Source organism: Argiope bruennichi, chromosome 3 (genome assembly GCF_947563725.1).
Source record: "Argiope bruennichi chromosome 3, qqArgBrue1.1, whole genome shotgun sequence".
NCBI lineage: Eukaryota > Metazoa > Arthropoda > Arachnida > Araneae > Araneidae > Argiope > Argiope bruennichi.
Window position 1 is genome coordinate 21,834,401 of NC_079153.1, and position 14,957 is coordinate 21,849,357.

The following is a 14,957-nucleotide window of genomic DNA, read 5'->3' on the forward strand; positions in this document are numbered from 1 at the left end:
ACATTTTAAATTAAATGGATGTAGCTTTATGTGGGGTCTCCACACCAAACTTGCAGATTTCTCCAAAAATTCATATACAAAAAAATTGCCTAATTGTCCGAATGCAAAAGAACACGACAAGTAATAAAAATCATAAAGACTCCTACTAGTTTTATTTTGCAGACGGATTAGAATAATTTTTTAATAACATAATAATTTTTAATAACATATCAGGCTTTCCTCTCCTTGCGTATCTAATGAGTGAGACTTTTAGATCACATTCCGGATAGTTTTATCTGCCAGCCATATTGCATTTTCACATGATTGATGGTTGAGTGGATTATTAACTTTTTAACTCCGGCTGGCATCTATAAGCGATTTAGCCGCTCTACTAGCATTTCGATAATTGTCAATAGAAGATTCAGTTTCTTTAGACTTATTATTGTTATTAGTCAGTAGATGCACAGCTATCCAGCAGTAATTTCATACGTTTTCATATTTTTAAATTGACTTTTATTCCTTTTTCTCTTTTTTCCTTTGATGTTGTAGTCATGTTTAATTTTATCAGTTTAAGGCTTAAAGAAGTAGAAGGTGATTAAGGGAAGCAATTCTGATTTTTTTTCTTCAAACTGCAAATCTTAAATAAATATTTTAGAACTGTGGTGAAAAGCTTATAAGCCAAATAATAGCTAGGAAACACGGGCAATTACTTTTATCTTGTGGTCTAGTTACTCGGCTGCGAACCACAAGGTCCCAAGTTCTGTCCTCGCTCATACCAATCCGCCACAGAATATCAAGCTCTAATCTAGAGGTTGATATAAAAATTCCATTTTTTAATAAACCAATTCCTTAAAACCTTTCTGTATAACTAAAAGGTAATAGAAATAAATAAAACTTATTTTAGAAAAGAAATTTTAATTTTAAGTTAGTCTTGATTTTAAGAAAAAAAAAAATTAGAAGTACGTCAATCAATTTTTAGAATTTCTAAAAATAAGATGATCGGATCAAGATTAAAAAATATAAAAAAGAAGAAAAAAAATCGTGGGATATTATATTAACATGTTATATTCCATTATGAGATCTAAAACTCTTAGAGTCTTTCTTTGATGATCATTTCTAAAATCATTATGTTTTTCTAAAGCCAATGAAAGAGATAAAAAGTGGATACTCTCTCGAAAACAAAGAATGTAAAAAATAAAAAAAGAAAGAAAAATCTCAGCGGAAGCAGTCTTTCCAAATGCTTTTTAAAATTCTCTAATAAAGGTGTCATTTCCTTCTCCCGCAAATAAACCGTGGACCTTATATCAGGTTTTGCAAGCTTTGCATGACATTCGCGAACAGTAGTTACGAAATATACATCCTTGGTGTGAATATGGTATCTTTAGTGTAGTCTTTGGCGATTAATTCCAGCCATGCGATTAATACACAAGTATTGGAAAAACGAATGAATGTTTTGGATACTTTTTCCCAATTATTTAAAACTAAAATTTTATATAGAACTATATTTGTAGTCACAAGATCACATACCAAATTTCATTTATTTAAGCCACTGCATTTTTAAGTTAAGGCTTTACATACATGCAAAAGTACAGGTCAACAAACGATCAAGTCTTTTACGCAATTGGCTCAAAATGTGATAGATCTACACTTTAGATGCTAAAACTGTGAATCAAATATAAAATGTTACGTTTTTGAACCATTACAATTACCTGAATGGAAAAGTACAGACCTACAGACTGCCAATTCCTTGATGAATTTGTACAAAATTTGATACGGACCTATATTTTAGATGACAAGGCTGTGATTTTTTTTTTATTTATTTATCTAATGCTTTATATTTGGAGCTATCGAATTCATCTGTATTCGGACAGCCGAACAGACAGATTTCCTCCAAATGTATTTCGTTCAAAATTTGATAGAAATCTGTAAGTTTGGTCATAAGTCCGTATACCAAATTTAAATCATATAGCGTAAAGCGTTTTTGAGCTGTCGTGTTTACAGAAGTTGAGACCTAATTCACAAAATGTGTTTTTTCCCAACCAGGGAGGACTTGAACGTGGAAATTGACTCAAATTCTCGAGTTCAAAATTTATGACGATTATTGTTATGACTTAGAACTCTACTTTCGTTTTAGAATCAGTTTATTTTTGTACAACACAATACAGAGATATTTCATGAGGCTATTTAAATGCGGATGACGAAAATTGATCAGAGTATTTATAAATGAAATAGATTGAAATGGATCAAACGATCCGCACATCAAAGAAATGAATATCTAGCACAAGAATTCCGTTTCTTAACATAAACACGATATAATTCTACTTAAATCAAAACAGAATTGCCAGATTCCAAGTTGGGAAAAAATGTAGTGCAAATTCCAAAATGGAAACAAATAGGAAATAGAAAACTTATTAAGGGTGGCAACAATTATAGAATTCTCTTTTTGAATTCTTCGTCGACAAGAAAGGTGAAAAATGTGCATGTAATTAATTCATTCCTCCAACGTTCCATATTCGAATGGAAAGTAATATTATTTCCCCGCGACCTAATTTTAAAACCAGCTGATGCTGATCAACAGGGTAACATAGCTAAGATGAATTTCACCTATGTTGCTCAGTTACTTTTATTTGTTTTTTAAACTGTCGAGAGCGTTTTCTCTTCAACTCTCTCTTGTGCATAAACAATATGACACAAACATTCTGGCATATTATTTAAAACATAAACATTTGGTGTTTACAGGGAAGTGACAGGCTTACTTTTAAGGTTATGTGAAATTTTAAAAATGTCGCCTTCAGTTATGAATATTGCAGATTTAGAAAAATAAATATTACCTTGGTATCTAATTTGTAAACGAGGTCCCGTAATACGAAGTATAATATAATTTTCGACTGATTTATTTTTAATTGGAAATTGGAAGATTATATTAAATACAAAATCTATTGCAATGCTATATTCATTCCTAGATCTTAGAAAGTAATGAGAATGTATGAAAAAGTATCCAGAAATGTTAAACAATCTAAAATTTGGAAAATATTATGAAAAATTAAAAATGTAAAAAGGCTTCATAAATGATAACAAAGAACAAAAACTCTATGAAATAACTTATTTTTATGAGTAATTATAATTCAATAAAGGTTTTTTTTTCTTTTTTTTTTGTAAAACGAATTCTGGTTTACAGCTTTACGGGTATTCAGTTTATGCTATTTGTTTACAATATCACGGATGTTAAGTCTATCATAACGCTTTTAGAGGAAAGAGTAGCGTTAATCAGCTCTAACATTCATCGTTCGTTCTTTTGAATATGGTTGAAAACCATCTTCAGAACACTGAATTATCTTTCACAAATTTCTAATTATAAAGGTGATGTTAGAATAATACGAACAATTTTGAAAGTTGAAGATGGAACATTTTGTAATTTAAACACGATCTTTTGAAATATCGACAAAATTCAAGTATTTTATATTGAACTAACGAGCACCTTTATTAAAAGTGTAAATATTCTTATTCTTCTGGAAAAAAACCTTTAAAATGAGATTCTAAATCGAATTTACTGAATCCATTGAATATTTATTCCTCTTTGCTGGAAACAGCAAAATATTTTTCAAGAATTCAAACATTAAGGATCTAGAATAAATTCCCTCAAATCATTATAAATATTCTATATATATTCTATCACTATTATGATTATACATTTATAAATTCATTTAGTGTATAGAGGTAACAGTTTTTTTTTTACAAAAGTATTATCGTGTATAATGTTTTTATACGATGCGAAAAAAAATGGTAGTGCTTTTTCTGACACAGTACAACGAAAGACAAGTTTTACAAATAAAAAAATTTTGAAAAGTGGGATTTTTAAAAAATTTGAACAAAAACTGGATTATTAGTCATTGAATTTTTATTCTCTCTAATCGTTTACAAAACTTCCTACGATTTGCCAATTCCAAGGGAACCAAAGAAATTAAAATTAAAAATTATTTTTTAATGATCATGAAATTAATGTACCGATATATTTAAATAAAGCAATTCAGAAATGAACTCACATTTTAGATTATTTAATAAAATAATCGAAATGTATTTAAATTATAAACAATGTTTTGATACTATTTCAATTAGAAATTCAAAGAGAACGAGAAAAAAAATCGAATTATTGAGGAATTTGATTAAAAAAATTCTCCAGTTAGCTAAGTGTCTCTACAAATATAATCTCTCAAATTTATAGGAATTGAAAATTATCTGGGCAATTTTTAAGAATATAGGTTAAATAGTATCAATGACATTTTTGCTTTCTAAATTAAAAAAAAAAAAGTGCAATAAATATTTTTCACTGAGATGTCTTCCATATCTAGTGTCCTGGACACCCCTCTAACAGAATGTGTGACTTTCTTTTGTTAGCCATTTTCATCGCATCCATCACTTATATTTAATATGTGTAAGCTGTTTATTGTAGTTACTTGCGAACTAAAGCTTGAAAAACAAAATATTATCCTTCTTTTAAAAATACTTATTTTGGTGAATATACAATTGGAAAAATTGTTGTAATTAAAAGATAATAAAAGCAATATTTGTTCACAAAAAATTACTTATGATGCATTGAAAAAAAATCTCTAGGCTGAATTTTTTTATTCACATTCATTTTTTCGTTAAGATTACGAATTTTGATGCCTTTATTTTCCATTTTATTTTATCCTTTAGCGTCCTCATTCTTTACCGACTAATCGCTTTGATTGTGTGATTTGAAATACAACGACACCAGAGATTAGATAAATATTTTAAAAAGTTATATAAATTGTCTGCTCATTTGAACATACGATTAAAAAGTATATTTTTGCATAATGAGAGTAACGTTGTTCACAGGGACTAACACTGGCAGAGCGGACATAATTGTTCCGCTTTTGCTAAAAATCTAAAACTATTTATTTCGATAACTAAATTATTTCAACAAAATGTCAGTACATATTTCATAAAAATACCGACTAAAAAATTAAAATCCATGTTTTTTTTAATCACGTAATTAAATTTACCCACAGGTCATCGATGTGCCAAATAAAAATGAAACTCCATTATCCTTTCAAATATTGCTAATAAAAGAACAAAAAAAAGGACTTAGGGGGCGGGGGGGGGGATCTGAGTCGTGTAATGTCTCAATTCCTTGCCTTCCCTTTCGCCTTGTTTTAGCTTATTTAACTTTTTCATAACGTGGATAAAATCGAGTATGCCTTTTGATTTCTTCATAAAATGATTTAACTCATTTGCAAGCCCGATATATTGTTGTTCGGTAAATATCATAATCTAAATCTATTAATAGACATTTAGCAGATGATTCATTTTCAAACATTTTATAAATGCTACTATTTTTATTTCAATTAAAATATTATTAAAAGGTAAAAGCAAACGATTTTGTATTTGATAAACATATTTTATTAATATTCTTTCGTTTATTTTTTGTATAATAGCTGATGATCAATTGTAAACCTTTTGGAATCTGGCAATGGTTTGTAATCTATTCTGTTAAGTTGAAAGAATAAACAAGCCGATGGAATTCTAAAATGCTTAAGGAGTATTATTTTAGTTTTTAAGAATTTAAGACGCTCTGCAAACTATAGTTTGAAGCTTAAGAAAAAGGGTAGTTTTCTAGAAAGCATGCAAAAATTGTTGAATTAGCGCGTTTATAAGCACATAAATAGATGAACCGACAAATAATCACCCAGCAGACACATTTAACTTGACAACTAGTCTGCATCTATAATTATGTCGGTAGTACAACATACCAAATTTTATATCTCTACATTACTTAATTTTGAGTTAAGAGCGGTAGACAGATAAAAAGCTTTTTTTTTTGCAGATGGTTTTTATCCAAAATTTGAAGTATATTCACTAATTAGGTGTAAATATTTCACACCAAGTTTTATTATTCTGCCTTATAGAAATTTTGGAATAACTTGTTCAGATGAAAACATATAAATTAAAAAAAAACAGTTCTTTGATACTACGTATTTTTGAAGTATCAACACAGTATCTCTCGAATATCCGGCTTTATTTGGCGGAAGAATTGACCGGATAACAAAAAGGCCGGATTGACCGGAGATCTATGAATTCATTTTTTTGCCCACCAGTACCAGAAGACAAAGTTTTTATACCAAATGTATACCCACAATACGTATTTTCTCACTTCTTAATGAGTACTAAGCCCTCCATTTATCTCAAGTCATGCAAAGTATGAATCGGTCGCGGCCAGGTGAATCACAGAAGCAGTTGCCGGTAACGTGTCGAGCTAAAATAGACGGCTCTATACTGATAGTTTATATATGTTTCTATGCTGCATTACACGTTTCAAGAATTTATAAGAGTAAAAGTAAGTTAAACGATGTAAACTGCTCACATTTTAATATAAATTGTATAATGCCTAACTTAAATGCAGGAAACATAATAAACATTAACGTAGGCCTAATTCTTAAGAAACTGGCTCAAATTAATTTTATTTTTGACTGATAAATGATTATATAGATATTAAAAGGTAACCTTAAGATAAGAGTTGAAACTTACAGTTTCTAGGTTTGGAAGAGTCTTTAATAGATGACTTAAGAGAACGCCTTGTCTTCCTTATTTAATTACGATAATAGAAAACTAGTCGCGAACCGCATACTCGAAAATTTTTTGTATTTCGAAGTAGAATTTTTTGGCCGATAACAAAAGAGTAAATTCTTTTGTATGAGAAAATAAAAACATTGTTATTCATGGTTTTTCATACTTTAATAGCTTCTTACAGCATTTAAATCATCTGTTTTGAGATACTGAAATTTCAAAATTTGGCCAACCAGATATTCACTGGTTTTATGCTCTTAGCGACTAGTTTTTCAGCTGATAACTTTCAAGCGTATCCTTGACACCCACATTGACATTTACGGTTAGATATTTTTTAATTTTTTATTCGTTTTCGCTTCCAAGTTTTCTGTAATCTTACGCCTCCACTGTTGAGATACGTGGGCGTGAACAAAGTGAAACTAAAGTACATTTGCAACAAATTCGTCGAATACTTTTTTTAAAAACAAAGCATGAATTATGATATTTTGTGAGAAGGATGTAATGTCAAATTTCCAGTTTTGGAAGAAAATCGAAAGTTACATCTTCGAAATATTTGATTCATATGCATATTTCTACTAGTTTTAAATAACGAAATACTTTAATAAACGACTGACAAATCCTGACCGTCTTATTATATGCAAATGTCGAACAAAATCTTACATAATCTTCTATACGTAATTGATTTTTAAGGAATGTGATTATATATGAGATGTTTTATATTCAAAAATAATATAAAATACTAATACTAATATTATTTATGTATGATTCTGAATGAAAAGAAAAATAAACTGAAAGAACGCATATAAAATAAAAAAAATATGTCAGATAAAATTCAAAAACGCTTTAAATATTGAAACATATTATTTATTATTATTATTTTATATTATTTTTTCAAAAATTTTATAAAATACTAATATAAGACTAATACTAATAATATATACATGCTTCTGAATGACAAAAAAGGAATTGAAATAAAGCATATAAAACAAAAATATACCAGTTAAAATTCAAAAATGCTTTAAAAATTGAAAAGTATTATTTATTATTATTCTATTCTATTATTTATTATTAATAATTATTATTTACTATTAAGTATTATTTTATATTACTTTTTCAAAAATAAAATAAAATACTAATATAATACTAATAATTGTATATGCTTCTGAAAGAAAAGAAAAAACTGAAATAAGGCATATAAAGACAAAAAATATACGGTAAATATTCAAAAATGCTTTAAAAATTGAAAAATATTATTTATTATTATTATATTATATTATTTATTATTAATAATTATTATTTACTATTAAATATTATTTTATATTATTTTTCAAAAATAAAATAAAATGCTAATACTAATACTAATACTAATAATATATATATACTTCTGAAAAACAAAGATATATGAATTAAAATTCAAAAATGTTTTAAAAATTACAATATTTTCGGGGGCTAAAATATGACATAAAGCAAAATAAACCGTCAAGTTTAAAACTTTATTAAATAATTTGTTCGAAATTTTGCACATAGCTTGAGGTATATAAAATAGTTCCTGAATTATTTTAATTTATGAGGTATTTTGTTAGAAAATTCTATTTAAATATGGAATATAAGAAAATAGCATTTTAAGAAGTAAAATAGCATTATAACTGTGAATCCCAAATATAAATATGAATGTAACTTTCCAAAGATTGGACATGGAAACAAAATTGAAGTGGTCCTGTGAAAAATAAAATTGTTCGAGGATTAAAATTATTTAAAAAAATTAAAATTGATATTTTTGGTAAAATTTGACAGTTTTAATAGTAATTTGTCTTAAACGAGGATTAAAAAATAAGAAAACAATAGCATGAAGAAATTAAAAACGCAAACAAATATACTTTTTTATAGTAATATTTGTACCGAACAAAGCATTTCAAGCTTTTTCCAAGCAGGATTTCCTTTCAACTGCATTCTATTTTTGACTTACCAGAATTGAAGTTTCTACTTCAAAAAATTATCAAACATGTTAATAAAATCAGATCATATACCCAGTCATTATCAAAATTAGTGGTCACGTTGCACCTGTATATTTAATCTATCCTACTGATGAAAATATATTCTAGAATAAATCTCTATAAATCTTCCCTTAAAATCCTATAAATAAAAAATCTCTATAAATCCCTTCCTAGTGAAAGTGCAACATGTATCGTGGTGTATTGACTCAAAATTAGATACGAATACACATACTTAACTACAGGATCAAGTATTTGAAAACATGCATCATCATGTCCATAATTTGAGCATAATAAAATAAATTTATGGAAATAAAGACAATCTGGAACAAACCAGCGAGATCAGTAGAATTGAGAAATTAAAAATTACTATCCCTGCCTTTCCTGTCTGCGTCCTTATCGGATACAAATATTTGATTCTGATTTGGCTTAAAACATTGGCTTTAACTGACATTGACTGATTGGCTTAAATGGATTCTTTTCTAATATTTAAATTAACTGATTCATCGGTATACGAATAAATCTAACTATGAATAAGAAAGTCATGGGATCATCAACATCACATTTTTTAAGTATTATATGCTAGATTATAGCAAATAGCAATGAATTAAAGGTTGTTATTTTTATAATTTTATATTTGTACTGATTTTCCAGAGGTCATTGCTATTATTTTCTTTCAGCATTACTTTTATTTTGTATTCGGCGTTACATCTTTTTTTAATCAGTGGATCATTATTTGTTTCAATACTATTGTGTGTGTTCGGGAGTATTACGGATAAAGAAGAAAACATAATTTCTAATGATATTATATAGTATCTTAATCTTAATAATAATATTATTATATATTATAATATATATAATAATATAATAATATTATAATATATATTATCTTAATCTTAATTAATAATCTTAAGTGTATTGCAAATTAATATATATAAATATATATTTTAGGCATTTTGATAATGTACATACTACAATTTTCTTTAATAAATCTGAGACACTGACATTTGAGACATTGCCAAGAGGATAACAGTCAGTCTAGACAGGTTGTAAAAGATCCGCCTAGACAAGATACATCTTCTAGAATCGAATAAAGAAAGGAGTGAACTGACAGCATTGCCATAATTCATAATACTATGCTACAGAGACCATGCCAAAACGTTGAACTCCGTCTCCATGGCGAATTTAGGCATTTTACATCCTTAGTTAATGCATGTGGTGATGCCTCCACTTTTAATAAATGGTCAATTTTTAAGTTAGAGCATTTTAATGATTTAATTCCGTTAACTTTTATTTTTATTCTAGTAATTTGATGAAATTATATAAGCTTTTATTCATTTATTCAAAATCATTTATCTGAAAACAAAGCAATAAAATTCTTGAAAATTAACTATAATAATTAGATAATGATTTTTCTATGTACATAAGCAAATATGGAATGTAAACAAATAATAAATTTCAAGTAAATGTAAGATCAAACATTATTCTTTACAAGATCTGTCAAGAAAAAAAATAACAACATAGACAATTAACGAATAATTATTATTCCAATATATTTTTAAAGCGTAATTACTTATAATTTATTTTATTTTGAAATGATTCAAATTATCAGTGTACGAATTGTAGTCCTTAATATTTTGTAATTCATGAAAGTTCTATTTTTATAAATTTATTTATGTGATAACTAGGCTAAAAACTTTTTAATGGATCTATTTGTGGCTCCCCCCGCCCTACAATTCTTAGACAACCGCATAAAAGGAAATCTGTGAATGATAAATCTTCACGTTTTTCTTGAAACTAATGGTAGTCATGCAGAGGTATATATTATGAAGGGGAAAACTTCAATGTCTATTCATTTAGTAGATTTAACTATTTTCTTTGCTTTCTTAGCAAAATCTTGAAATTGTAAGGATAATTTGTGGACAGCCTTTAAAAATAAAAGTAAAATAAATAAAACATTAAAATTAATTATTACAAAAGGATAAAAAAATTTAAAAAATGAACAGAGCTAAATAATGTGCATTTGCAAAATTTTACTGAAACGTTTTAAATTCAGATGGAGTTTTAAAAATTTATTTACGCTTATTTTCATTGAAGAAACTAATGTAAATTCTCCTTTCTTAATGAAGAAATTAATGTAAATTCATTTGCATGTTTCCAATTGTCGTTAAAGACAATAAGCGCTGTAGAAAGCACATAATGGTTTTTAAAACTCAGAGAGCATTATTTCATAATTTTAATTGTTATATTAGAATTCGAAATTAAACCAAATTCACTATTAATGGACATATTTTGAAAAATTTGCCCAGTTTTTCGATAATTATGTATTCCTAGGGTATTATGTAGGGATTGCAATACCGGTATACCGGGATACCGAATACCGGTATTTTGAGCCATTTGCACAATTTTGTAATACCGGTATTCACAAGTTTAAATACCGGTTTTTCGGTATTTACTAGAAATTTTTAAAATTTCTCCACTATATGTTCAGGGATCGCGCACATAGCAAAATAGTATACGTTTTTGTTTTTATGTCTCCATAACGGGCGAAATTAATTAACTAATTAACGGCTTAATTAATTGCTTAAATCTAAATTAGAGAAACATGGATTATCTCTGAAAGAAAATATTGTATCCTTAACGACTGATGGAGCAACAATTATGAAAAAAGTTGGAAAGTTGATTGGTGCAAATCAGCAGTTGTGCTATGCACATGGAATTCAATTAGGAGTAATAGATGTATTATACCAAAAAAATAAAGAACAGAAGAATCCAAATACTGTGGATATAGAAATTTCGGATTCCAACTTTGAAAAGAGTAAGAGTGAGAGTGATATTGACAATTAAGATAATGACAATGTAATTGTTGAAGAAGATATTGCCAATGAGGATGAAATATTAACCTATCAAGAATTGCTTCCTATAATTTATAAAGTTCAAAAAATTGTTAAGATATTTAAACGTTCCCCTGTAAAAAGGATATTTTACTAAAATATATACTAACTGAAAATAAAACAGAATATATGTTAATATTAGATTCTAAAACACGTTGGAATAGTTTAATCCTAATGATGGAACGATTTTTGAAACTGAGAAATCCAATCCAAACAGCAATAATCGACGTAAACCTGTAAATTAATTTTTCAGATAGTGAATTCGACTTAATATCCAGAACTATATTAACTCTACTTCCAATAAAACTGACTATTGAGGCATTATGTCGGAGAGATTCTAATTTATTAACAGCTAATGCAACAATAAATTTCATGTTGCAGTCACTGAAAGAACAGCACACATCACTATCTGAAGAATTATATATTACATTGAAAAATCGCACAGAAGAAAGGCATACCGAAATAGAAAATGTCTTACGGTATTTACATAATTATAATGATTTTAAAAATGAAAATGAAAAAGAAGAAAAGAAAATAACCAATTCAAATCTGATTAAATTTATAGTAAATTTTCTTAAAATTTCCTACCCACAAACCTATCCACATTCAAAAGAATTCTGTTCAGTTATCGAAGATTATGATGACATTAATGTCGATAGTGAAAAGGAATTGTCTCTTGAACAAAAATTAGAATTAGCGATGAATAAGAAAATTTCAACGAATCAAAATACAATACAGAAATCAGCTATATCCAAAACCATCTGACGAGAAATCAATTTATTTGAAGATGAGGGATTTAGAGGTAAATACATGGAAAAAATATATTGCGCATTGCTAACAGTACCACCAACTAGCGTAGATGCTGAAAGAGCGTTTTCGACAGCTGGTAATTTTTACACAAAATTACTTTTAAGGCTTAATGACAGTACAATTGATGCATTATGTTTTTTAAGATCACATTTCAAAAAGTTGTAATTTGTACCCCAGACTGAATAGTGATATTTACACTTTTTTGTGATTTAAATAAATAAGATGTTTCTTTACTTTTTTTGTGATTATATACTATTATAATTTATAATAGTATATTGCTTCCTATAATTTATAAAGTTCAAAAAATTGTTAAGATATTTAAACGTTCCCCTGTAAAAAGGATATTTTACTAAAATATATACTAACTGAAAATAAAACAGAATATATGTTAATATTAGATTCTAAAACACGTTGGAATAGTTTAATCCTAATGATGGAACGATTTTTGAAACTGAGAAATCCAATCCAAACAGCAATAATCGACTTAAACCTGTAAATTAATTTTTCAGATAGTGAATTCGACTTAATATCCAGAACTATATTAACTCTACTTCCAATAAAACTGACTATTGAGGCATTATGTCGGAGAGATTCTAATTTATTAACAGCTAATGCAACAATAAATTTCATGTTGCAGTCACTGAAAGAACAGCACACATCACTATCTGAAGAATTATATATTACATTGAAAAATCGCACAGAAGAAAGGCATACCGAAATAGAAAATGTCTTACGGTATTTACATAATTATAATGATTTTAAAAATGAAAATGAAAAAGAAGAAAAGAAAATAACCAATTCAAATCTGATTAAATTTATAGTAAATTTTCTTAAAATTTCCTACCCACAAACCTATCCACATTCAAAAGAATTCTGTTCAGTTATCGAAGATTATGATGACATTAATGTCGATAGTGAAAAGGAATTGTCTCTTGAACAAAAATTAGAATTAGCGATAAATAAGAAAATTTCAACGAATCAAAATACAATACAGAAATCAGCTATATCCAAAACCATCTGACGAGAAATCAATTTATTTGAAGATGAGGGATTTAGAGGTAAATACATGGAAAAAATATATTGCGCATTGCTAACAGTACCACCAACTAGCGTAGATGCTGAAAGAGCGTTTTCGACAGCTGGTAATTTTTACACAAAATTACTTTTAAGGCTTAATGACAGTACAATTGATGCATTATGTTTTTTAAGATCACATTTCAAAAAGTTGTAATTTGTACCCCAGACTGAATAGTGATATTTACACTTTTTTGTGATTTAAATAAATAAGATGTTTCTTTACTTTTTTTGTGATTATATACTATTATAATTTATAAGTTACAAATTATTTTTTGTAATATTTACACTCTCTAACAAAACTGGCAAATAAAACAAAGAAACACCTGTGTTTTCTTTCTTTTTCTAAAATTTCTAATACCGGTATCCCGGTATTGAGATTTAAAAAATACCGAATACCGGTATTGAACTTTTGGTCCGGTATTGCAATCCCTAGTATTATGTAATTAATCTTTTAGAAATTTATTTCTGTTTATCAGCAATTCCAGAAATTTTTTTACACAAATAATTTAAAAGAAAAAAGTTCTGAAAAATAAATCGTAAACATAACCATCAAAGATTTTTTTTAATCTATAAAAACTCGCAAAGAAATGAAAAATTTCAGAAACAGCAATAACAAAAAAAAAAAAAAAAGGCATTGAAATTTTTTTATACAAACATATAAATCCAAGATTATCAAACGATTTTTAAACAAAGAAATTCATGCTGACTCGATTAATAAAAATATTGAGATAAAATTGTTTCTCGCCGAATAAATCTTTATAATTCTTTCAAAAGTTTATATATCAAGTATTCGAAATAATTTGTCAATGTTGTACAGTTTTCTATCAAAATAACACCGTTATCTTATCAGAAATAAGATAAAAATTTCTTACCGGAATAGCTGTAAGGAACTTCAGAAATCATCTTGGCTGAGTTTCAATGACAACTACGAAGAACATATTTCACTGACGGAAGAAATTGTCAAATTCTGTATGGCTTCGCGATGAAAAATGCAAATGTTTTAGTACACTTCCCGTACAAGTAAATGCTTTAAATTCCATCTAAAAATACATTATTTCTAGGAAAATTTTAAATGTTTTTTTATAAAACCATTTTAATTTTATCTATACGTTCATTTGTTGGGATGGTCTATTTATTTTTTTATTTATACAACTTGCGTTATAATGCTATTATATATAACTGTAATTAAAATTTGCACAAACTATTAATTTTGATAAAATTTTTTTGCAGAAACCTTTATGAATTGAAATCCATTGTAAGTTTTTATTTAAATTTGGTGTAATAATTTCTCAATATTTCTCAAAAATTTCACAATTTCAAATTTTTGCCGAATAATCGTGATTATTCATGAATCACGATTATTATTATCAGTTATCTCATGAATTAGAGATTCAGAAAACCTCATGAATTATCTCATGAAGGAAGATTTTGTATTTGTTTTAATGCTTCATATTGCGAAAAAAAAAAGTGACAATTTCACGGTGTTTATCAGTCGAACTTTAGTATTTAAAGATTTGGGGGTAATATAACGTATTTTTTAGCTAAGAATGTCATATGCTTCTTACCACAAGATTTTAAACAACTGCCGATTTGCAGGATGTATCGCGGAGTATTTGAACTG

At 27.3% G+C, this 14,957-nt stretch overlaps 1 protein-coding gene across 1 annotated transcript in view; it reads right to left on the reverse strand.

Moving 5' to 3' along the window:
• LOC129964277 (adenylyl cyclase-associated protein 2-like) overlaps positions 1-14,232 on the reverse strand; it is a 53,931-nt gene extending 39,699 nt beyond the window's left edge. Inside the window, exon 1 of the mRNA XM_056079031.1 lies at positions 14,209-14,232. The gene's annotated coding sequence lies outside the window, so the exon portion shown is untranslated. The remainder of the gene's footprint in view (positions 1-14,208) is intronic.
• Between the last annotated feature and the right edge of the window lie 725 nt (positions 14,233-14,957).